General features: G+C 36.9%; 1 protein-coding gene and 1 pseudogene across 21 annotated transcripts in view; one reads left to right on the top strand and one right to left on the bottom strand.

The window, feature by feature from the left end:
• The window catches only part of R3HDM2 (R3H domain containing 2), a 160,706-nt gene that overhangs the window by 111,345 nt on the left and 25,762 nt on the right, over nucleotides 1-23,599 (bottom strand). For all 21 annotated transcript variants that reach the window (XM_057703586.1, XM_057703580.1, XM_057703584.1 and 18 more), the window contains one exon: nucleotides 6,846-6,913. The gene's annotated coding sequence lies outside the window, so the exon portion shown is untranslated. The remainder of the gene's footprint in view (nucleotides 1-6,845; nucleotides 6,914-23,599) is intronic.
• On the top strand, nucleotides 3,427-19,704 carry LOC130834128 (hepatoma-derived growth factor-related protein 3-like; annotated as a pseudogene).

Here is a 23,599-nt window from a genome sequence, read left to right on the forward strand (position 1 = left end):
AAATCAATAAAATTACAAATGAAACAGGAGAAGTTACAACAGACACTGCAGAAATAAAAGGCACCATAAGAGACTACTACAAGAAACTATATGCCAATAAAATGGACAACCTGGAGGAAATGGACAGATTCTTAGAAAGGTGTAACCTTCCAAGACTGAATGAGGAAGAATTAGAAAATATGAACAGACCAATCACAAGTAATGAAATTGAAACTGTGATTAAAAATCTTCCAACAAACAGAAGTCCAGGACCAGATGGATTCACAGGTGAATTTTATCAAACATTTAGAGAAGAGCTAATACCCAGCCTTCTCAAGCTCTTCCGAAAAGTTGCAGAGGAAGGAACACTCCCAAACTCATTTTATGAGACCATCATCACCCTGCAACCAAAACCAAAGATACTACAAAAAAAGAAAATTACAGACCAATATCACTGATGAATTTAGATGCAAAAATCCTTAACAAAATGCTAGCCAACAGAATCCAACAACGCATCAGAAGGATCATACACCATGACCAAGTGGGGTTCATCCCTGGAATGCAAGAATTCTTCAACATACGCAAATCAATCAATGTGATATACCATATTAACAAATGAAGGATAAAAACCACATGATCATCTCAATAGGTGCAGGAAAAGCTTTTGACAAAATTCAACACCCATTTATGATAAAAACTCTCCAGAAAGTGGGCACAGAGGGAACCTACCTCAACATAATAAAGGCCATATATGACAAACCCACAGCAAACATCATTCTCAATGGTGAAATACTGCAAGCATTCCCTCTAGGATCAAGAACAAGACAAGGATATCCACTCTCTCCACTACTATTCAGCATAGTTTTGGAAGTCCTTGCCACAGTAATCAGAGAAGAAAAGGAAATAAAAGGAATCCAAAGTGGACAGGAAGTAAAACTGTCACTGTTCGTAGATGACATGATACTATACATAGAAAATCCTAAAGATGCCACCAGAAAACTACTTGAGCTACTCAATGAATTTGGTAAAGTTGCAGGATACAAAAGTAACACACAGAAATCTCTTGCATTAACAATGAAAGATCAGAATGAGAAATTAAGGAAACAATCCCATTCACCATTGCAACAAAAAGAATAAAATACCTAGGAATAAACCTAACTAAGGAGGTAAAAGACCTGTACTCAGAAAACTACAAGACACTAATGAAAGAAATCAAAGACAACACAAACAGATGGAGAGATATACCATGTTCTTGGATTGGAAGACTCAACATTGTGAAAATGACTATACTACCCAAAGCAATGTACAGATTCAATGCAATCCCGATCAAATTACCAATGGCATTTTTCACAGAACTAGAACAAGAAATTTTATGATTTGTATGGAAACGCAAGAGACCCCGAATAGCCAAAGCAATCTTGAGATGGAAAGACGGAGTTGGTGGAATCAGGCTCCCTGACTTCAAACTATACTACAAGGCTACAGTGATCAAGACAGTATGGTACTGGCACAAAAACAGAAATATAGATCCATGGAACAGGATAGAAAGCCCAGAGATAAACTACGGTCAACTAATCTATGACAAAGGAGGCAAGGATACACAATGGAGAAAAGGCAGCCTCTTCAGTAAGTGGTGCTGGGAAAACTGGACAGCTACATGTAAAAGAATGAAATTAGAACAGTCGCTAACACCATACACAAAAATAAACTCAAAATGGATTAAAGACCTACATTTACGGCCAGACACTACAAAACTCTTAGAGGAAAACATAGGAAGACCACTCTTCGACATAAATCACAGCAAGATCTTTTTTGATCCACCCCCTAGAGTAATGGAAATAAAACAAAAATAAATAAGTGAGACCTAATGAAACTTCAAAATTTCTGCACAGCAAAGGAATCTATAAGCAAGACGAAAAGACAACCCTCAGAATGGGAGAAAATATTTGCAAACGAATCAACAGACAAAGGATTAATCTCCAAAATATATAAACAGTTCATCCGGTTCAATATCAAAAAAACAAACAACCCAATCAAAAAATGGGCAGAAGACCTAAACAGGCATTTCTTCAAAGAAGACATATGGATGGCCAAGAAGCACATGAAAAGCTGCTCAGCATCACTAATTATTAGAGAGATGCAAATCAAAACTACAATGAGGTATTACCTCACACCAGTTAGAATGGGCATCATCAGAAAATCTACAAACAGTAAATGCTGGAGAGGGTGTGGAGAAATGGGAAGGCTCTTGCACTCTTGGTGGGAATGTAAATTGATACAGCCACTATGGAGAACACTATGGAGGTTCCTTGCAAACCTAAAAATAGAGTTACCGTATGACCCAGCAAGCCCACTACAGGGCATATATCCAGAGAACACCATAATTCAAAAAGACACATGCACTCCAATGTTCATTGTAGCACGATTTACAATATCCAGGACATGGAAGCAACCTAAATGTCCATCAACTGATGAATGGATAAAGAAGATGTGGTACATTTATACAATAGAATATTACTCAGCTGTAAAAAGCAATGAAACTGGGACATTTTTAGAGACATGGATGGACCTAGAGACTGTCATACAGAGTGAAGTGAGTCAGAAAGAGAAAAATTAATTCATATATTAACACATATATGCGGAATATAGAAAAATGGTACAAATCAACCCACTTGCAAGGCAGAAATAGAGACACAGATGTAGAGAACAAACATATGGACACCAAGTGGGGAAAGAGGGGAAGGTTGGGGGGGAATGAGTTGGGAGATTGGGATTGCCATATATACATTAGTAATAAGAAAAAAATCCCAATTGTACACTCTAAATATATGCAGTTTATTGTCTGTTAACTTCATCTCAATAAAAGTGAAAACAAAAAAAAGTGGAAAAAAAAAAAAGGAAAAGGAAAAAAAAGGCACCTAGATTGGAGAAGAAGTAAAAACTATCTTTATTCACAGGTGACATGATCTTCTATCTAGGCCATCCTAAGGAATCCACTAAAAACTAATACATGAGTAGCACTGACATATATACACTACCAAATGTAAAGTAGATAGCTAGTGGGAAGCTGCTGCATAACACAGGGAGAACAACTCGATGACTGGTGATGACGTGGAAGGGTGAGATAGGGAGGGTAGGAAGGAGTGGAGAGAGGGAGGGGATATGGGAATATATGTATAAATATAGCTGATTCACTTTGTTGTACAGCAGAAACTGGCACAACAGTGTAAAGCAATTATACTCCAAAAAAGAGCTAAAAAAAAAAAAAAAACCAAAAACCTAATACACAAGTTCAGCAAGGTTGCAAGATACAAGGTCAATATACAAAAATTGATTATATTTCTATACACAAGCAATGCACCACCCAAAAGTGAAGTAAGGAGGAAAAAACCATTTATAACAGTAACAGAAATAATACTTAGGTATAAATTTAACAAAAGAAGTGTAATGCGGTAGGGTTAAAAAAATGTAACTTGCATATTGAAAATCATAAACTATTACTGATATAAAATTAAATAACATCTAAAGTAAATCCATCCTATGCGCATGGATTGCATGACTTACTGCTAAGATAGTAACACTCCCAAAACTGATCTACAGATTCAAAGCAATCCCTATCAAAATCCCACTGGTTTTTTTCTGCATAAATTGACAAAGTGATCCTAAAATTCACATGGAAATGCAAGGGATCTGGAATAAACAACATAATCTTTAAAAAGAACATCAAAATTGGAGGACTCACATTTCCCAAGTTCAGCTAACTACACAAAGCTATAGTAATCAAAACAGTATTGTGTGGAATAGCACTGAAAGTCCAGAAATAAATCCTTACATTTATGGTCAACTGATTTTTGATAACGGTGCCAAGACAATCAATCAAACAGGCCAAAGATCGTCTTTTCAGCAAACAATAATGGGACAAGTGGATATCTATGCATAAAAGAAAAAGTTAGAACCATACCTCACACCAAACACAAAAATTAACTCGAAACAGATCATCGACCGTTTTGAGACCTAAATGTAAAAGCTAAATGTAAGAGCTAAAAACCATAAAACTCTTAAAGAAAAAAACAGATTAAGTGGACTTAAATTTAAAACTTTTGTCTGTAAACAATACCATCAAAAAAGTGAAAAAACAACCCATGGAGAAAATATTTGCAAATCATACATCTGATAAGGAACTTGTACCCAGAACTCTTACAACTCAATAATAAAAAGACAAGTTATCCAATGTTTTAAAAGGCAAAGGATTTAAATAAATATACATTGTTCCAAAAAAGATATACAAATGGCCAATTTGTACATGAAAAGATGCTCAACATCACTAGTCATCAGGAAAATGCAAATCAAAACCATAATGAGATACTACTTCATACCCACTAGGATGGCTACACTCAAAAAGATAGACGAGAAGAAGCCTGATGAGGACAGACACACTGGTACTCTCATATATTGCTGGTGGGAATGTAAAACAGCACAACCACTTTGAAAGCAGTTTGACAGTTCCTCAAAAAGTTAAACATACAGTTACCACATGATCCAGCAATTAGACTTCTAGGTATATAGCTAAGAGAAATGAAAACATATTTCCACACAAAAACCTGTACATAATTGTTCACAACAGCATTATTCATAGTACCCCAAAAATGGAAACAACCTAAAGGTCCACTAACTGATGAATGGACAAACGAAATGTGACATATCCACCACACAATAGAATATTATTCAGCCATTAAAAAAGAACAAAGTACCGGGTGGTCCCTGGTTGCCTAGTGGTTAGGATTCCAGGCTTTCACTGCCATGGCCCAGGGTTCAATTCCTGGTGGGGAAAGTGAGATTCCACGAGCCACATGGCACAGGCAAAAAAAAGAACAAAGTACTGATACATGCTACAACTTGGATGAATCAGGAAAACATTATGCTAAATGAAAGCTGGCCACAAAAGTTCACATATTGTCTGATTCCTTTTATATTATATATCCAGACTAGGCAAATCCATAGAGACAGAAAGCAGATTAGAAGTTACCAAGGGATGGGGGATGAGAGAATGGGCAATGATTAGTTAATGGGCATGGGGTGGTTTATGGAATGATGAGAGAAAGTTCTGAACCTAGAAAGTGCTAGTGATTGCAGAACATTGTAAATATACTAAATATCAATGAACTGTACGCTTTAAAATTAATTGCATGCTATGTGAATTCACGAAAGAAAGAAAGAAAGAAAGAAAGAAAGAAAGAAAGAAAGAGAGAAAGAAAGAAAGAAAGAAAGAAAGAAAGAAAGAAAGAAAAGGAAAAGAAAAGAAAAGAAAAGAAAAAAGAAAAGAAAAGAAAAGAAAGAAATTAACTTGGAGGGAAAAATAAAGTATGTGTCCATACAAAGATCTGTACACAAATATTCATAGCATAGCTTTATTTGTAACTGCTAAAAACTGGAATAAACCCAAATGTCCATCAGCAAGTGAATGAATGAACAAACTATGTTATAGTTATACAAAAGATCACTACTCAGCAATAAAAAGGAATGAACTATTGACACATGAAACAGCATAAACGAAACTCAAAATCATTAGCTTAATAAAAAAAAGCCAAACCAAAAATAAGTATACACTTTATGATTTCATTTATATAAAATTCTAGACACTGCAAACTATTCTATAGTGACAGAAAATTGATCAGTGGTTGCCAAGACCACAGAGGTTGGGAGAAGAATAACAAATGGGGATAAAAATCCTTGTGGGGGTGATGACTACGTTCATCATGTCTTGATTGTGATGACAGTTTTATGGTGAACACGTCAAAACTTAACAAATTGTACATTTTAATATGTACAGTTTACTGTATGTCAAATGTTAAAAGCCTCAATTAAGCTCTTTTTTGAAAAATATGATAGGGCAATGTATGCATGCTGGCCATTCAAGAATTGATAAGGTAGTAACAAAGTGGTTTTACTTTACCTTGCTGAGTGTACAGGCAACTCTTCACAAAATTAAACATGGAGAACTACTCAAAGTAGCATATAAATTTGAATTTTTGTAAACTTAAAAATACTTCCATTAACCTACATTATAATTTCAGAGATGCTCAATCTTCATTTCTGACTGATCTTCAGTCAGTAGTGCTAGAAACCCTGCCAGTACTGGCAAGTACTACAATTAATGTAATCTGCAAATAAACATTTAGATACACCAAAGAAAGCTCCTACAAGAAATCCTAATAAGGTTTCTTAAACTTGAAAATAGCTGTGAATAGTATCTCAAGTGTGATCAAATCAACAAAAAAAAGACTCCTATTATCTGTATTAATCACCTCTTAAGAATTCCCAAAAAAAAACAAAAAAAAACAAAAAAAAAAGAATTCCCAAATTAGAGATACCTACCTTTTATAGATGTTTATACAAAAAATATAAATTATGGCAAAACTTTTTATCTACTTTCTAAAAAGTTAAAAAAGCTTTCAAGTTAAAAACCCTAAGCTGAATTTTTCTTTACCAAAAGATATTTCCACTGTTTTAAAGACAAACAAAAAGTAAGATGTATTTAGCAATGGGGAAGTTATGGAAATGAGGGTGAAGTACAGCCAATCGAAACCATTTTACATTCATGATACTTATGCCAGGTAAGAATGACGTCATCTAACCCAAGCTACCATCATCTCTCACTTTGACTATTACGGTAGCCTTTTCTCATTCCTTAATTTAGATGAATTCAATCTTGATGTACTATGAGTCTCAATTTCTTCATCTATTAAATGGGTTCAGTAACACTTCCAACCTCATGAGGTTGTGTGAGGATTAAATGAGATCGTGGGTAAAGCACCCAGTTTGTTGCCTGGCACATAAAAAGTATTCCATATGTTACCTATTATTACCTGAATAAATGTTCAGCCTCCATGAGTCCAGTGCTGGAATGGCGTCACATATAAGTAACAAGTCGAACCTCAAAAAAAAAAAAAAAAAAAAGTTAAAAGCGATTTCAATCTTAATATACTGAGACTCTCAAGAAAAATTAAAAAAGATCTATTTCAAAATCTATTTCAAGTCAACTTCTTAATACCTTCTTTCCCAACTCCTTTTGCTTACAGTATTTCTTATAACCCTACATCTTGTGCTGAACCCTCCATATCCATTCCTACTCTCAATGCACTGTTCATTTGGCTCTTTGCCCTCTGTTGATCCCCTCTACTTATAAGCAGTTCCCAGTCCACTTTCTAATACAAACAAATCATCCAGTCTTACTCCTTGAACTTCCTCAGCTGTTTTTTAACCATTAACCTTCCACACAAGACAAATCTAGAAACTGAACTAGCAGATCTAGAATCTCTCCCGGTAGGTGTGAAGCAAAAGTAAAGAGGCCAAAGACAGAATTTTCTTCTCTGAGTAGAAACAAATATTGCAAACACATAATTTAGCATCTCCTCACCCCAACTGCAATATTTATTATTATTGCTATTACAGGACTCTGAGGGCTGGTTGCTGCTTAATCCACTTCAGGAACCCAGAGGGCTGAGTGCCACCACCAGAACCCTTAATATGCCCAAGCCAGCCTGTGTTCTTGGAAGCTCCCAAAAACTCAAGCCCCACTGCGTTCTACACAGTCAGGAGTATTCCTAACTCATCATTTTGTCTTATAACTCTATGCTGTGAATATCACATCACTAAGTTCACCTTCCCAATATCTTACACGGATTTCCATGAAAAACTTCTAGTTTCTTTATAGCCCCTTCCCCTCAGGGTTTTGGCATTAGAGATGTGTGGTAGTTTGGTTAGGATTGCGAGGCATGACCAGAGAATGTTGTCCTTCCCCTTTTCACTCTTGGTCCTGAAACAGTGCCTTCATGGTGAATTTTTTTCCCCAGGCAATGCCTGGTTCTCCCTCATGCAAAGAAATTACTGTTTGCAGTTCCCTACAGGCCCTCAAGCCATGCCCAGATGTATCTGATTTTTAAGTTGAGCAGAGTAGGTTCAGGCCCAGAGCCTTGCCACACCAAAAAGTCACTCTCCAACTCTGTCTGAGTCAGAGAATCAAGAGCAACATAATTCAAAGCACACACTAGTACTTATTGCTATAATGGTTTTCTTGTCCTATCTGTACTCGTATCAAAATTAAAAGTGAAAGAAGTTGAATTCCATTCTGCCGTCCATCCTCTAACTTCCGTATAATTGCAGTTTTTTAATAAAATGCAATAGCCTCTTAACTAATCTTTCTACTTCTGCTTTGGGCACTCTGCTATCTGTTCTCTTCAGAGTGAAGGGTGATTTTTCTTTTTAGTTGAAGTATAGTTGATTTACAATGTTGTGTTATAAGTGATCTTTTTAACATGTAAATCCGATCATTTACCTTCCTTGCTCAACCAGCTTCCTCCCACCAGTGGCTTCCCATCATCCCAAGCAAGGTCTACAGAGCCTTATAATATCTGGCCTCTGCCAACTCTTGAATATACCAAACCACACACCTCCCACAAGTCCTTTGTATTTGTTGTTCCTCCTGCCCAGAACAGTTGTCTTCCATCAGGAAATGCTGGTTCTGCCTCCCTTCATATAATAGTTCATATGTCACTATGAAGAGGTCTGCCCACCTAATTTGAAGTATCCCCTTCTCCCTTATTCTCAATCACATCACCATATCAATATTCTTCATAACACTATATGCTGTAATTATCTTATTTATTTGAAAATTGTCTATCTTCTCAAACAAGAATATAAGCTCTTTGAGGGCAGAAATCTTATGTCTTGTTCTTATCTGTACCTCCAATGCCAAAGTGTCTGACACATAATAAGCACTGTAGCAGTTTTCTAATTGTTTGATTCATTTACAAAGCCAAGTACTACCTCTGAGGTATCAGGTTTTTAAAAACTTATTTATATAGCCAATAAAATGGCCAGGCTTCAAAACCCTATGTTCTCTTCTTCATTCTAACAATCTGCCTTGTATTCTCAGAAAGCTCCCCTCCTTTCTCTGAAGGTAAAATCTGCACTCAGAAAATAAGATTGCAATCTTATCTGGCAACATTGTTCTCTAGGTCTGTGGGGTTCAGATTCAGTGTTCTCTGGCAGCAGAAATCTGGCTACTAGTATTGCATTGAGGAGTGCCTCACATACCAGGCTAACCTAAGCTGCAAATGGCTGTGAGAGTATCATAGTTGATACAGAGTTCTGTGAAGCACTCCCAATACCTTGAAGATAACCACACAGGAGTAGGAAGATTCAATTCAGTCACCTGACTAGTGGCACATTCTATAAAGCCTTAGTAATGACCCTGTCACCAGAAAAACAAATACTAATCAGCTGCATTTAGCAACCAACATCCATCTTTTGCAATAAAATGCCATCTCTGAGTTCCTATTTCTATCAAATTATCACTGGTTTGAGCAATAGATAAATCAGGAACTACAGTTAACAAATCTACTTGTCTGGGACCCAAGACAATTAGTTAAACTTACTTAGAGAAGCAGAATAGCCTCTAGTCACCTGGAGACAGGTTTTAAAGATGCTAACAACTGTAACACTTCGGCTCACCAAAATGGCTATGATCTGAAAAACAGCCACATACAATGGTGCACCTACACTGAAAGTGACCTTCCCCCTCCAACATAAATAATGTTTAAAGTCAGCTGAATCTTGAACAATGACTCTGACTTTTCTTTAAAATAAGGGCTATGACAGCTACCTTAAGAAGGCCTCAATAAACTCAGGACAAGGGGCTCATTCTGCTGACACTGTCACCTCATCTAGGACTTGAGCTGATTCATCCTGATGGGCTGACAGGTCACTGACATCTGCACCTTGCCCAAAATTCTTATTTTTTCACATATAAAAACACTGTCTACTCAAGACAACTGCAATCCAGACACCTTCTGATAGGGAAACTTTCCCTTCCTGACTTCACTGAGCACCTTGGAAAAAAAGTTATTTCAGGCCCACTTTAGTAACTCTGGATGACTAACAAGGCATTGTATGGCTGGGAACAGAGCCCATGAAAGGACCAGAATGTTAAGTCTCAACAATTACAAAAAAAAAAAATCAAAATCACCTGGAGAAGAAACTAATCTCTCCAGCATATAGATATTTAGTACTATTAACGTAATTTGAAAAGCAGTCACAAAGTCAAGACCTGAAAATATCTGGTCTTTGGCCACACCAAGAAATCACAGAAGACATCCTTTAGCAAAGTAAGCTTTATTCTAACGTGAATTTCAAGAAGAAAGACAAGGCAAGGCAATTTTTAAAAACCCACAAACTATCCACTTAATTTAAAGGAAGAGAGGGAAGGAGGGAGAAAGAGAAAACAAGGAGAGAAAGAAGAGGAACAAGAAAGAGTAATGCCCAGTGTTGTAGATTAAACATGGCCACAGATTATTTGCAGCAATTCCCATTGAGAAGTGGAGCTGGTCATGCTTGTATCACTTTAGAATTTCTATATGCGTCTGGTCTAATAAGAGTATGTAGATAATAAAGTCGAGACAAGAAAAGAAAAAAAGACATGGAGCTGGGACTTCCCTAGTGGTCCAGTGGCTAAGGCTCCACCCTCACAATGCAGGGGACCCAGGTTCTATCCCTGGTCAGGGAACTAGATCCCACATGCCTCAACTAAAGATTCCGCAAGGGGCAACGAAGATCCTGCATGCTGCAAGTAAGACCTGGCACAGCCAAATAAATAAATAAATATTTAAAAAAAAAAAAAAAAAAAAAACTAGAGAAGTAGAGCTCATTTCCCCTCGTCTCAAAGATAATGTTGAGCAAAAAAGACACAAAGCATGTACTATATTCTATTAACATGAAATTCAAAAGCAGATAAAACTAACCTATAGTAACAGAAGTTAGAACAGTGATTATCTCTGGAAGTCATTTTTGCAGAAAAGATTCTAGAGCATATTCAGTGTTTCCAGAGAAAACTGTCTATAGAAGAATACCTGAGGGGACAGCTTGTAACTGACATGGTGATGGAAGCAGCTTATGGTGCTCCTGCCAATCCAGACAAACAGATGCTGCTAGGCTTAGCTCTACTTTAGGAAGGACATGCTCTAATCCCTTCACTGGTCTGTATAGCCTGGCCCTCTGTGGCTCCATGAACAAGTCAGTGCCTTAGCTTAGGACCACATCATTTTCCACTGGCCTTACCCCCAAAAAACACTGTGATAAAGGTGATCTTTGAAAATTACAAATGTGATGGCATCACTCACCCACACCCATACCATACATACACACGCCTCCTTAAAATCCTTCAAAGACTTTCCAAAATGCCTATAGGATCAATTCTGCACTCCCTAGCAGGGTACTTACATTCTTGTATAATCTAGTCCCTGACCACCTCTCTCTCCCCCTATACGTATATATATCTCCTAAGTTCCATAACAAATTACTTACAGTTGACCTAGAAAGCACCTTATCTCAGTATTTCTGGGTATACAGGTGACCCTTGAACAATGAGGAGGTTAAGGACACCAACCTTTCCCACAGTTGAAAATCCGAGTATAACTTATAATCGGCCCTCAGTATCCACAGTTACTCCTATATCTGGGATTCCACAGATTCAACCAACCACAGATCATGTAATACTGTAGTATTTACTACTGAAAAACCTCCATGTTGTTCAAGGCTCAACTATATAATTCATCCTCTATCTAAAACAGTAGTTCTCAAAATGTGGTCTCAGGAGGTCTGTGAGGTGAAACTATTTTCATAATAACAAGATGTTATGGGGACTTCCTAGGTGGCGCAGTGGGTAAGAATCCGCCTGCCAATGCAGGGGACATGGGTTCGATCCCTGCCCCAGGAAGATACCACATGCCACGGAGCAACTAAGCCTGTGCACCACAACTATTGAGCCTGCGCTCTAGAGCCCGTGAGCCACAACTATTGAGCCCATGTGCCGCAACTACTGAAGCCCACGCGCCTAGAGCCCATGCTCTACAACAAGAGAAGCCACGGCAATGAGAAGCCTGCGCATCACAGTGAAGAGTAGCCCCCGCTCGCCACAACTAGAGAAAGCCCGTGTGCAGCAACGAAGACCCAAGACAGCCAATAAAATAAATAAATTATTTAATTTAATTAATTAATTAATTAAAAAAAAGATGTTATGTGCCTTTTTCACAATGGTGACAAAAGCAGTGTAGGTATAACTGCTAGTGCCTTAGCATAAATCAAGGCAGGGGCATCAAAATGTATTAGTAATATCATCTTCTCCACCACTCCACATTTGGAGTTTAAAAAAGAAAAGATAAATTTTACTTATAAGTGTCCTTGATAAACCAGTAAAAATTAATAATTTTATTAAATTTCCAACTTTGAGTACATGTCTTTTTGATATTCTAAGTGTCAAAATGGGAAGTAAGCATAAGCACTTCTCCCGCATATCAAAGTACAATAATTATCTCAAGGAAAAGCAACTGAGCTACAAGCTTAACTGGTTGCTTTTTTCATGGAATACTATTATTTCTTAAGTAAACAAGTGACAGGCAAACTATGGTTATTCAGACTTGGGTATGTGACAATATTTTTCACAAAAATGAACAAAGTGAGCCTATTCAAAGAAAACAAATGATAGTAATTGTTGCAAAGAATAAAATTTAAACTTCAGCTAAAATCAGAATTTTGAAAACATGTATCTGCTATGAGCTTGATGGCTTCTCAATACTTTAAAACTTTCCTGATGAAATGGTGGTGATATTAATCTGATTTTTAAAAATTGTATAATTAACTGTATCAAACATTTGGAAGATCTGAATAACCAAATGAACCAATATTTTCCAATTGATTAAATCATGATGCTTCAAAATCATACACTGGTGAAAGATCCATTCAATGCACAAGACAGACATATGAATTTTAACATCACCAAGTACGAAAGTTCATTAACATGGTTTCAGATTCTACATTGCAACTAGCCTTTAAGAAACTACCACTTGTTGAGTTTGGGTATAATATCAAAGAATATCCATAATTACCCAAAGAAGATATTAAAACACTTCTCTCTTTTCCAACTACGTATTTCTGAGGCTGGATTTTCTTCATATACTTCAACCAAAATGACATATTGTAACAGACTGAATGTAGACAGAGATATGAGAATCCAGGTGTATTCCAATAAGCCAGACATCAGAGACTTGCAAAAATATAAAACAATGTCCCTCCTTCTTCTCACTAAATCCTTCCTGTTTTAAAAATTAGTTTTTTCACTACAATGACATACCACCTCACACCAATTAGAATGGCCATCATTAAAAAGTCTACAGGACTTCCCTGGTGGCACAGTGGTTAAGAATCCGCCTGCCCATGCAGGGGACACAGGTTCGATCCCAGGAAGATCCCACATGCCACGGAGGAACTAAGGCCGTGCACCACAATTGCTGAGACTGTGCTATAGAGGCCGAGAGCCACAACTACTGAAAACTGCATGCCTACAGTCCATGCTCTGCAACGAGAAGCCACCGCAATGAAAAGCCCGTGTACTACAACGAAGAGTAGCCCCCGCTCACCACAACTAGAGAAAGCCCATGCGCAGCAACGAAGACCCAACACAGCCAATAAATTAATTAATTTTTTTTAAAAAAGTCTACAAATAACAAATGCTGAAGAGGGTGCGGAGAAAAGGGAATCCTTCTACCCTGTTCGTGGGAATGTAAATTGGTGCAGACACTACAGAAAACAGTATTGAGGTTCCTCATAAAACTAAAAATAGAGTTGCATTATGATCTAGCAATCCCACTCCTGGGCATATATCTGGAAAAAGCTATAACCCAAAAAGATTCATGTACCCCTATGTTCATAGTAGCACTACTTACAATAACCAAGACATGGAAACAACCTAAATGTCCATCAACAGATGAATGGATAAAGAAGATGTGGTGTATATGTATGTACATACACACACACACACACACACACACACACACACACACACACACACTGGAATAATACTTAGCTATAAAAAAGAATGAAATAATGCCATTCGCAGCAACATACATGGACCTAAAGATTATCATACTAAGTGAAGTACAAATACCATTTGATATCAGAAAGACAAATACCATATGATATCACTTTCAGGTGGAATCTAAAATATGACACAAACTTATTTACAAAACAGAAATAGACTCATAGAGAACACACTTGTAGTTGCCAAGGTCAGGGAGTGGGAGAGGGATGGACCAGGAGTTTGAGGTTAGCATATGCAAACTACTATATATAGAATGGATAAACAACAAGGTCCTACTGTACAGCACTGAGAACTGTATTCAATATCCTGTAATAAACTATAATGGAAAAGCATATGAAAAAGTATATGTCCACGTGTGTGTGTATATAACTGAATCACTTGGCTGTACAGCAGAAATTAACAAAACATTGTAAATCAACTACACCTCAATAAAATAAATTTTCTTAACAAGTAGTTGTTTCATTAAGAAGTACATTATAAAAAATGGGCAGAAGAACTGAATAGGCAATTTTCCAAAGAGGAAATACAAATGGCCAACAGGTATGAAAAGATGCTCAACATCGCTAGTCATCAGAGAAATGGAAATCAAAACTACAATGAAGTAATACCTCATATTTGTCAGAATGATTATCATCAAAAAGAACACAAATGACAAATGCTGGCAAGGATGTAGAGAAAAGGGAACCCTTGTACATAGTTGGTGGGGATGTAAATTGGTGCCCCCACTGTGGAAAACAGTACAGAGGTTTCTCAAAAAACTAAAAATAGAACTAACATATGACCCAGAAATTCCACTCCTGGGTATATATCCAAAAAAAAACACAAACAATAATCGAAAAGATACATGCACCCCAATTTCACAACAGCATTATTCACAACTGCCAAGATATGGAGGCAACCTAAGTGTCCATCAACAGATGAATGGATAAAGTGTGTACACACACACACACACACACACACACACACACACACACACACACACTGGAATACTACTCAGCCATAAAAAAGAACAAAATTTTGCCATCTGCAGCAACATGGATGGACTTGAAGGACATTATGCTAAGTGAAATAAGTTAGAGAGAGAAAGGCAAATACTATATGATATCACTTATATGTGAAATCTAAAAAATACAACAAACTAGTGAACATAAAAAAGAAGCAGACCCGCAGATATAGAGAACAAACCAGTGGTTACCAAAGGGATGGGGGGGGTGGGGGGGGCAGGAGCAGGCAACATGGGGGTGGGAGAATGGGAGGTAGAAACCATTGGGTGTAAGATAGGTTACAAGGATGTATTGTACAATACAGAGAATTTGGCCAATATTTTGTAGTAACTATAAATGGAGTGTAACCTTTAAAAATTGTATAAAAAATTTAAAAATTATATATACTAATACGTAAGGAGTTTATTATTTTTGATGAATTAATAAGTATTTAAATATTTTCTTAGTTTTAATTCCTAACACTATAAATACTGGCAAATATAACCCCACATAAATAAAAGTTCTTTAGAGTCTGTAATAATTTTTTTAATTAATTTATTTATTTTATTGGCTGTCTTGGGTCTTTTTTGCTGTGCGTGGGCTTTCTTTTAGTTGCGGTGAGTGGGGGCTGCTCTTCATTGTGGTGCACGGGCTCCTCATTGCCATGGCTTCTCCTGTCGAAGAGCATGGGCTCTAGGCGCGTGGGCTTCAGTAGTTGCAGCACATGGGCTCAATAGTTGTGGCTCATGGGCTCTAAAGCGCAGGCTCAATAGTAGTGGCGCACGGGCTTAGCTGCTCTGCGGCATACGGGATCTTCCTGGAGCAGGGATCGAACCCGTGTCCCCTGCATTGGCAGGCAGATTCTTAACTACTGCGCCACCTAGGAAGCCCTGTAATAATTTTTTGAAGAGTTAAAAACCCCAAATTTGAGAACTGCTAATCTAGAATTTTCCTGCCCCACCTGTCCTTCAAGGCTCTGCTCCTCTAGAAAGCCTTCCCTGATAGCTTAGGTAAAGTTAATCTGCTATAGTTGCTTGGAGTGGAGAGTATAGACTACATTGGTTCACAAGCACTCAGTTAACTGTTGAATGAACAAGACTAAGGTGAGCGCACATGCTGCCAAATATACATGTATGAAAGCATTTCAAAGTTATTTTGCATATACCCACCATGACTAAATCCTCTCTCTCAAATCTTGAATCAATTGCTAGTGGAAATGTAAACTTCATATATATTTGGAAGGCAATTTTACAATGTCTATAAAAATTACAAAGTATAAACCTTTAGAAAATTATCTTAATTACTGATATTATTGGGACTTCTTAGGAGGCACAGTGGTTAAGAATCCGCTTGCCAATGCAGGGGACACGAGTTCGATCCCTCCCCCAGGAAGATACCACATGCTGTGGAGCAACTAAGCCCGTGTGCCACAACTATTGAGCCTGTGCTCTAGAGCCCGTGAGCCACAACTATTGAGCCCACGTGCCCCAACTACTGAAGCCCACGTGCCTAGAGCCCATGCTCCACAACAAGAGAAGCCATGGCAATGAGGAGCCCGCGCACCACAGTGAAGAGTAGCCCCCACTCACCGCAACTAGAGAAAGCCTGTGTGCAGCAACAAAGACCCAACACAGCCAATAAATAAATAAATAAATAAATAAATAAATAAATAAAAATTATCGATATTATTACAAATATGTAAAATGACATATACACAAGGTTATTCATGCGACACTGTTTGCAATGGAGAAAAAAATCAAAATGTCCTTTTAATAGAAGAATGATAAACAATATACATACAGGGGCTTCCCTAGTGGCAAAGTGGTTAAGAATCTGCCTGCCAATGCAGGGTTCAGGTTCAAGCCCTGGTCTGGGAAGATCCCACATGCCATGGAGCAACTAAGCCCATGTGCCACAACTACTGAGCCTGCGCTGTGGAGCTGGAAAGCCACAACTGTGGAAGCTGGCACGCCTAGAGCCCATGCTCCGCAAGCCACTGCAGTGAAAAGCCTGCCCACCACAACAAAGAGTAGCCCCCGCTCACTGCAACTGAGAAAGTCCACATGCAGCAAAGAAGGCCCAACACAGCCAATAAATAAATAAAATTAATTTTTTAAAAAAAGCAATATACACATAGCCCATAATACTGTACGGACATAAACAAGAATAAGGAAATTCCTCTTGACATATGTTCTAAGTTTGAAAACTTACAACACTACATACAACTTGATGTATGTGTAAGAAAAGAGCAAGACAGAACCATTTTTGTAAAAAGGAGGAAAAGTACATATATACGTATTTACATGTATGTGTATATTTTATGCTTATAAGGGCACAGGATACACAAAAACTGGTAATACTAGTTGCCCCTGGAAAGAGGAATTGACTGGTTTTCATTGTGGGAACAAGAAAACACTCTACTTTTTTCTATCCTTAGAATTTTGTACCATATAAATGTGATACCAACCCAAAAAGTAAATCTAAAAATATGTAAGAATCTTCATTTCACATAAGGAATAACTTTTTATCTTTCTTTTTCAAGTCTCAAAATATGTCAATATCTAATTTTTTAATTTTTTTAAATTTATTCTATTCAAGAAGAGTTGATTTACCATGTTTTGTTAATTTCCACTGTACAGCAAAGTGATTCAGTTATATACATATTATACATTATTTTTCATATTCTTTTCCATTATGTTTTATCACAGGATATTGAATATAGTTCTCTGTGCTATACAGTAGGACTTTGTTGTTTATCCATCCTATATATAATAGTTTGCATCTGCTAATCCCAAACTCTCAATCCATTCCTCCCCCTTGGCCCCTGGCAACCACAAGTGTGTTCTCTATGTCTATGAGTCTGTTTACATTTTTTAGATAGGTTCATTTGTGCCATATTTTAGATTCCGCATATAAGTGATATCATAAGGTACTTGTCTTTCTCTTTCTGACTTACTTCACTTAGTATAATAATCTCTAGTTGCATCCATGTTGCTGCAAATGGCATTATTTTGTTCTTTTTTATGGCTGAGTAGTATTCCATTATGTACATGTACCACATCTTCTTTATCCATTCCTCTATCAATGGACATTTAGGTTGTTTCCAAGTTTTGGCTATTGTGAATAGTGCTCCTATGAACATAGGGGTGCAAGTATCTTTTTGAATTACAGTTTTGGCCAGGTATATGCCCAGGAGTAGGGTTGCTGAACCATATAATAATTCTATTTTTAGTTTTCTGAGAAACCCCCATACTGTTTTCCATAGTGGCTGTACCAACTTACATTCCCACCAACAGTAAAGGAGGATTCCCTTTTCTCCACACCCTCTCCAGCATTTGTTATTTGTAAACTTTTTAATCATGGCCATTCTGACCAGTGTGAGGTGGTACATCATTGTAGTTTTGATTTGTATTTCTCTAATAATTAATGATGTTGAGCATCTTTTCACATTCCTACTGGCCATCTGTATGTCTTCTTTGGAGAAATGTGTATTAAGATCTTCTGCCCATTTTTTGTCAATCCCTAATGTTTAACTGCATGTTCAGTGCTGCCTAAACCAGGTATGTATAACTGATGTAAGAATTAAGATACCAACATCAAAACAATGAGATTATCACCTCACACCTGTCAGAAGGGCTATCATCAAAAAGTCTACAAATAACAAATGCTGGAGAGGATATAGAGAAAAGGGAACCCTTGTACACTGTTAGTGGGAATGTAAATTGGTGCAGCCACTATGGAAAACAGTATGGAGGTTCCTCAAAAAAACTAGAAACAAAGCTATCAGAGGGTCTAGCAATTCCACTCCTGGGTATATATCTGAGGAAAATGAAAACACTAATTTGAAAAGATATATGCATCCCAATGTTCACAGAAGCACTATTTACAATAGTCAAGATAAGGAAGCAACCAAAATGCCCATCAACAGATGAATGGATAAAGAAGATGTGAGACTGAAACACACACACACCATACATACAATGGAATACTACTCAGCCATAAAAACAATGAAATTCTGCCATCTGCAGCAACATGGATGGACCTAGAGAATATTATGCTTAGTGAAATAAGTCAGAGAAAGATAAATACTGGAGAGCACTCGCGGAAGCGGCCTGCGGAGGGCAGCGGGCGGGAGACCAGTCAGCAGGAGATTGATGAACTCCCAGAGGGAGTTGTGAAGCCTCCAGCAAATAAGTATCCTATCTTCTTTTTTAGCACCCATGAAACTGCATTTCTAGGTCCCAAAGACCTTTTCCCTTATAAGGAATACAAAGAAAAGTCTGGAAAGTCAAACAAACGGAAAGGATTTAATGAAGGATTGTGGGAAATAGAAAATAACCCAGGAGTAAAGTTTACTGGATAACAGGCAATTCAGCAACAGAGCTCTTCAGAAACCGAGGGAGATGGTGGGAATACTGCAGATGCAAGCAGTGAGGAAGAAGCTGATAGAGTAGAAGAAGATGGAAAAGGCAAAAGAAAGAATGAAAAAGCAGGCTCAAAACGGAAAAAGTCATACACTTCAAAGAAATCCTCTAAACAGTCTCGGAAATCTCCAGGAGATGAAGATGACAAGGACTGCAAAGAAGAAGAAAATAAAAGCAGCTCTGAGGGTGGAGATGCCGGCAATGACACAAGAAACACGACTTCAGACTTGCAAAAACCCAGTGAAGGGACCTAATTACCATAATGAATGCTGCATATTAAGAAAACCACAAGAAGGTTATACGCTTGGTTGTCTAATATTCTTGGATTTGATATGAACCAACACATAGTTCTTGTTGTCACTGACAGAACCCCAGTTTGTATGTACATTATTCACATTCCTCTCCGTTGTGTTTGGGGGAAAAAAGACATTTTAGCCTTTTTTTAAGGTTATTGATTTAATTTCATGTTATTTGGTTGCATGAAGTTGCCCTTAACCACTAAGGATTATCGAGATTTTTGCACAAGCTTATACAAGTCTAGGATCCTTTATCAAGGCAGTTATGTTATCACTCTCCTGCCTTTACTCCACCATCACCAAATACTCAGCTAAATACAAATTAGCATTTTTTAAAATGACCACTTAACATATTGCTTAAGGGATTTCCTCTCTGTGACAGAACCCAGGAAACAATTCCTAGATACATAATGTTGGCATATTGAAGATGAACTTAAAATTGTCCTTCAGTTTTGAGGCCATGTGTAAAGTTTAATCATACTGTAAAATATCTATTCCGTATTAAAAATAACTAGTTGATAGCTTATACTTCTCAAAACTCATGTTGTTATGTACACAAACTCAGTTTCTATATGTGAAGTTAGTGAGCCTTTTGTGTTACTCCAAAATAAAGGCAATGATTTATTTTTTTCCCAATCTCAGTACAATTTAAGCTAATCACTCAAGCTGGATACTTTACATTTTAAAGCTGGAATCAGCAGTAGCCCTATGGGAAGTCAGACAAAGCACTGACTATAACATAGACTTTTAAAATGATCTGTTGTTTTCTTTTGGAACTAGAATTAGAATAGTTAATATTCATCCACAAACCATTATTATGTGTACATTATTGTTGCAATTGTGATAATAGAAATTTTATTTATTTTTATGCCAGCTTATATTGTGAGAACATATTTAGTCAGTTTGGGTTTTATCAATCCTGTTATGCTTGTCCTTGGAACATCTTTCATGTATTCGAGGTTTGTAGTTGAAAAGTTTACTGTAAAAAAAAATCAGAAACAAAAAAATGTATTGTTTTTACAGAAGAAATTTATTGGAATGTGTAAAAAAAATACTGTATGATATCACTTATATGTGGAATCTAAAAATTAATACAAATGGGGGAGTGGGGGCGGGTTGGATCAGAAGTTTGGGACTAGCAGATGCAAACTATTACACATAGAATGGATAAACAACATGGTCCTATTGTATAGCACAGCTAACTATAATTAATATCCTATAATAAACCATAATGGAAAAGAGTATGAAAAAGAATATATATACATATATATAACTGAATCACTTTGTTGCACACCAGAAACTAACATGTAAATCAACTACACTTCAATTAAAAATAAATAAAATTTTAAAAATTAAAATTAAAAATAATACAAATGAATGTACATACAAAACAGAAACAGACTCACAGATATAGACAACAAACTAGTGGTCACCAAAGGGGAGGGGGCACATTAGGGGTATGGAATTAAGAGGTACAAACTACTAGGTACAGAACAGATGAGCGGCAGGAACATACCACACAGCTCAGGAAGCTCCAGTTGTTATCTTGTAAGAGCTTTTGAGTGTAATTTGTAAAAATACTGAATCACTATGCGGTACACCTGAAACTAACGCAATACTTAAATCAACTATGCGTCAATTAAAAAGAAAAAGAAAAGAAAGATACCCAGTATGGAGCCTTTAAATTAATTGTGTTAAGTAGTTAACTAGTGATTCTGGGGTAAAGTCAGGATCTTCAACTTTTACCTTATATACTTTTCTTTTTTTTTGGCTGTGTCGGGTCTTACTTGTGGTACATGGGCCCACTAGTTGTGGCTCATGTGCTCGGTGGTTGTGGCATGTGGGCTTAGTTGCCCTGCAGCATGTGGGATCTTAGTTCCCCGACCAGGGATCAAACCCACATTCCCTGCACTGGAAGGAGGATTCCACTGGACCACAAGGGAAGTCCCACTTTATATACTTTTGAATTATTTAAATATCCTACAATGATTACATATTACTTTCGCAATTTGAAAAATGCAAATCTGTAAGATTGAAGATACTGAACTTAAAAATCTATAGTCCTGACTTTGAACTGGAAGTATTGATGTGAACTTGTGATACACTTTCTTTCAAAACAAAGAAAAGGATACCTTACTTCCTAGCCTTGTTCACTAAAAATAGCAAGAAATAATGAACAACCCACTAACCAATGAGTACCTCCTGCACCCAGACTGTGGCCTCTAAACATCATTTCCCAATAAAGGGGCAATGTCTGTTACAGGCCCAGGAATGGAAATGTAAAAGAGGATCTCAGAATATCAGGTCAGACCAGAAAACAAACTATCAAAGACTAACCTTCTCACATCAAAAGGACACTGAAAGGAATTCCCTGGCAGTCCAGCGGTTAGGACTCAGCACTCTCACTGCCAAGGGCCCCGGTTCAATTCCTCAAGGAACTAGGATCCCACAATACACGCAGCACAGCCAATAAATAAATACAATATTTTTTACAAAAAGGACATTGGAGCCAACTTGAAGAGGTTCCCATTTGCCATTATGAGTTAATCAATGAGACATCAATAAGAATAAAAAAATTGACTGAGATGCATAAATATATTTAAATTGGTGACTTCATAATGACAATTAAAAAAAATTTATCAGTCAGCTTTGCAGGATGTTAGTGAACAAACTCATTATTTTGAAAATGGTAATGACTGTTAATTAAAATAAAGACTCAAAGTATTAGTCTCAACTTTCCTGTACAAGAGCTACCTGAAATTGACCAAGTAAGTAATGAGAGAAGTATCTCTTTATAAAAGTAGTCCAGCTGAAATAAATTTTAAAATAAATACAATTTGAATACCACCAGTTTGTAATCACTAATGAAATTTAAATAAAGGATGTAGACAATGATCATCAATGGCTGCTGACATCATGAAAATTAGACTAATAGACATCACACACTTCCTCCTAATGGAAGTACACTATAAAGTGTTCTAGCCAAAAACGCTGGATCTGAATCTGATCAAGTCTCTAGATATAACTGCCCATTTGAAGGAATACAGGGGACACTATGATGTCAATCACCAAATCCACTTGTGGGAAACTACTGGACAGATGACCCAGTTTCTTCAACAAATACATTGGAAGGGGGAAAAAAGGAGAGAGGGGAAATTTTTGAGATTAAGTGATTTTTAAAGATATATGGACCAACTACAAGGTAGATTTTATTTGGATCCTATTTTAAACATACAAGCTGTTTAAAAAATATGATACGATCAGGGAAATATGAACACCAGATATTTAATATTAAGGAATTATTGTTAACTATTTTAGAAGTGTAAATGGCACTGATATTATGTTTCTCAAAGTCGTTGTTATCTAGGGGTATATACTGAAATATTTAGGGATGAAAAAATACATCAGATTTGCTTCAAGATAGTCAGGAAAAGTGACAGGACTACAGATGAAACAAGACCAGCTATAAGCTAATAACTGTATATGGAGGTTCATTTTACTATTTCCCTGCTTTTGAATGTTTGAAATTTTCCATAATAAAGTTATTTAATTAAGCAAATCTCAAAAAAAGAAAACATATATGTTTGAAATATGGCCACTGAAATGAATTTTATATACTAATCTTTATTGAAGCCCAGTTGAATTCCTACCTCATCCCTACCTTTCTATACTGACTTCTCTCTTCTTTTACATCTGTTTGTACTGCACAATTAGATGTAACTAAATTCTACAGCATTCCATCTTACTACAGAATCTAATCCATTATATCTACTGTTGTTTTGCTAACTATTCAAGTTTTATCTCCACAGCTAGCCAGTAAGGTCTTCTAATACACACAAAAAATTTTTGATCCCACAGCCCTAGAATGGTGCTAAGCCTTCTAATGGTCCCAAGTATCTTATCTGACACTCAAAGTGTCTCTGAAAAACCCTGGGACCTACGGAAAAATGCAATATTCTTTCTTGTCACCCCAAGGGCTACTCT

This window comes from Hippopotamus amphibius, chromosome 12 (genome assembly GCF_030028045.1).
Source record: "Hippopotamus amphibius kiboko isolate mHipAmp2 chromosome 12, mHipAmp2.hap2, whole genome shotgun sequence".
Taxonomy (NCBI): Eukaryota; Metazoa; Chordata; class Mammalia; order Artiodactyla; family Hippopotamidae; genus Hippopotamus; species Hippopotamus amphibius.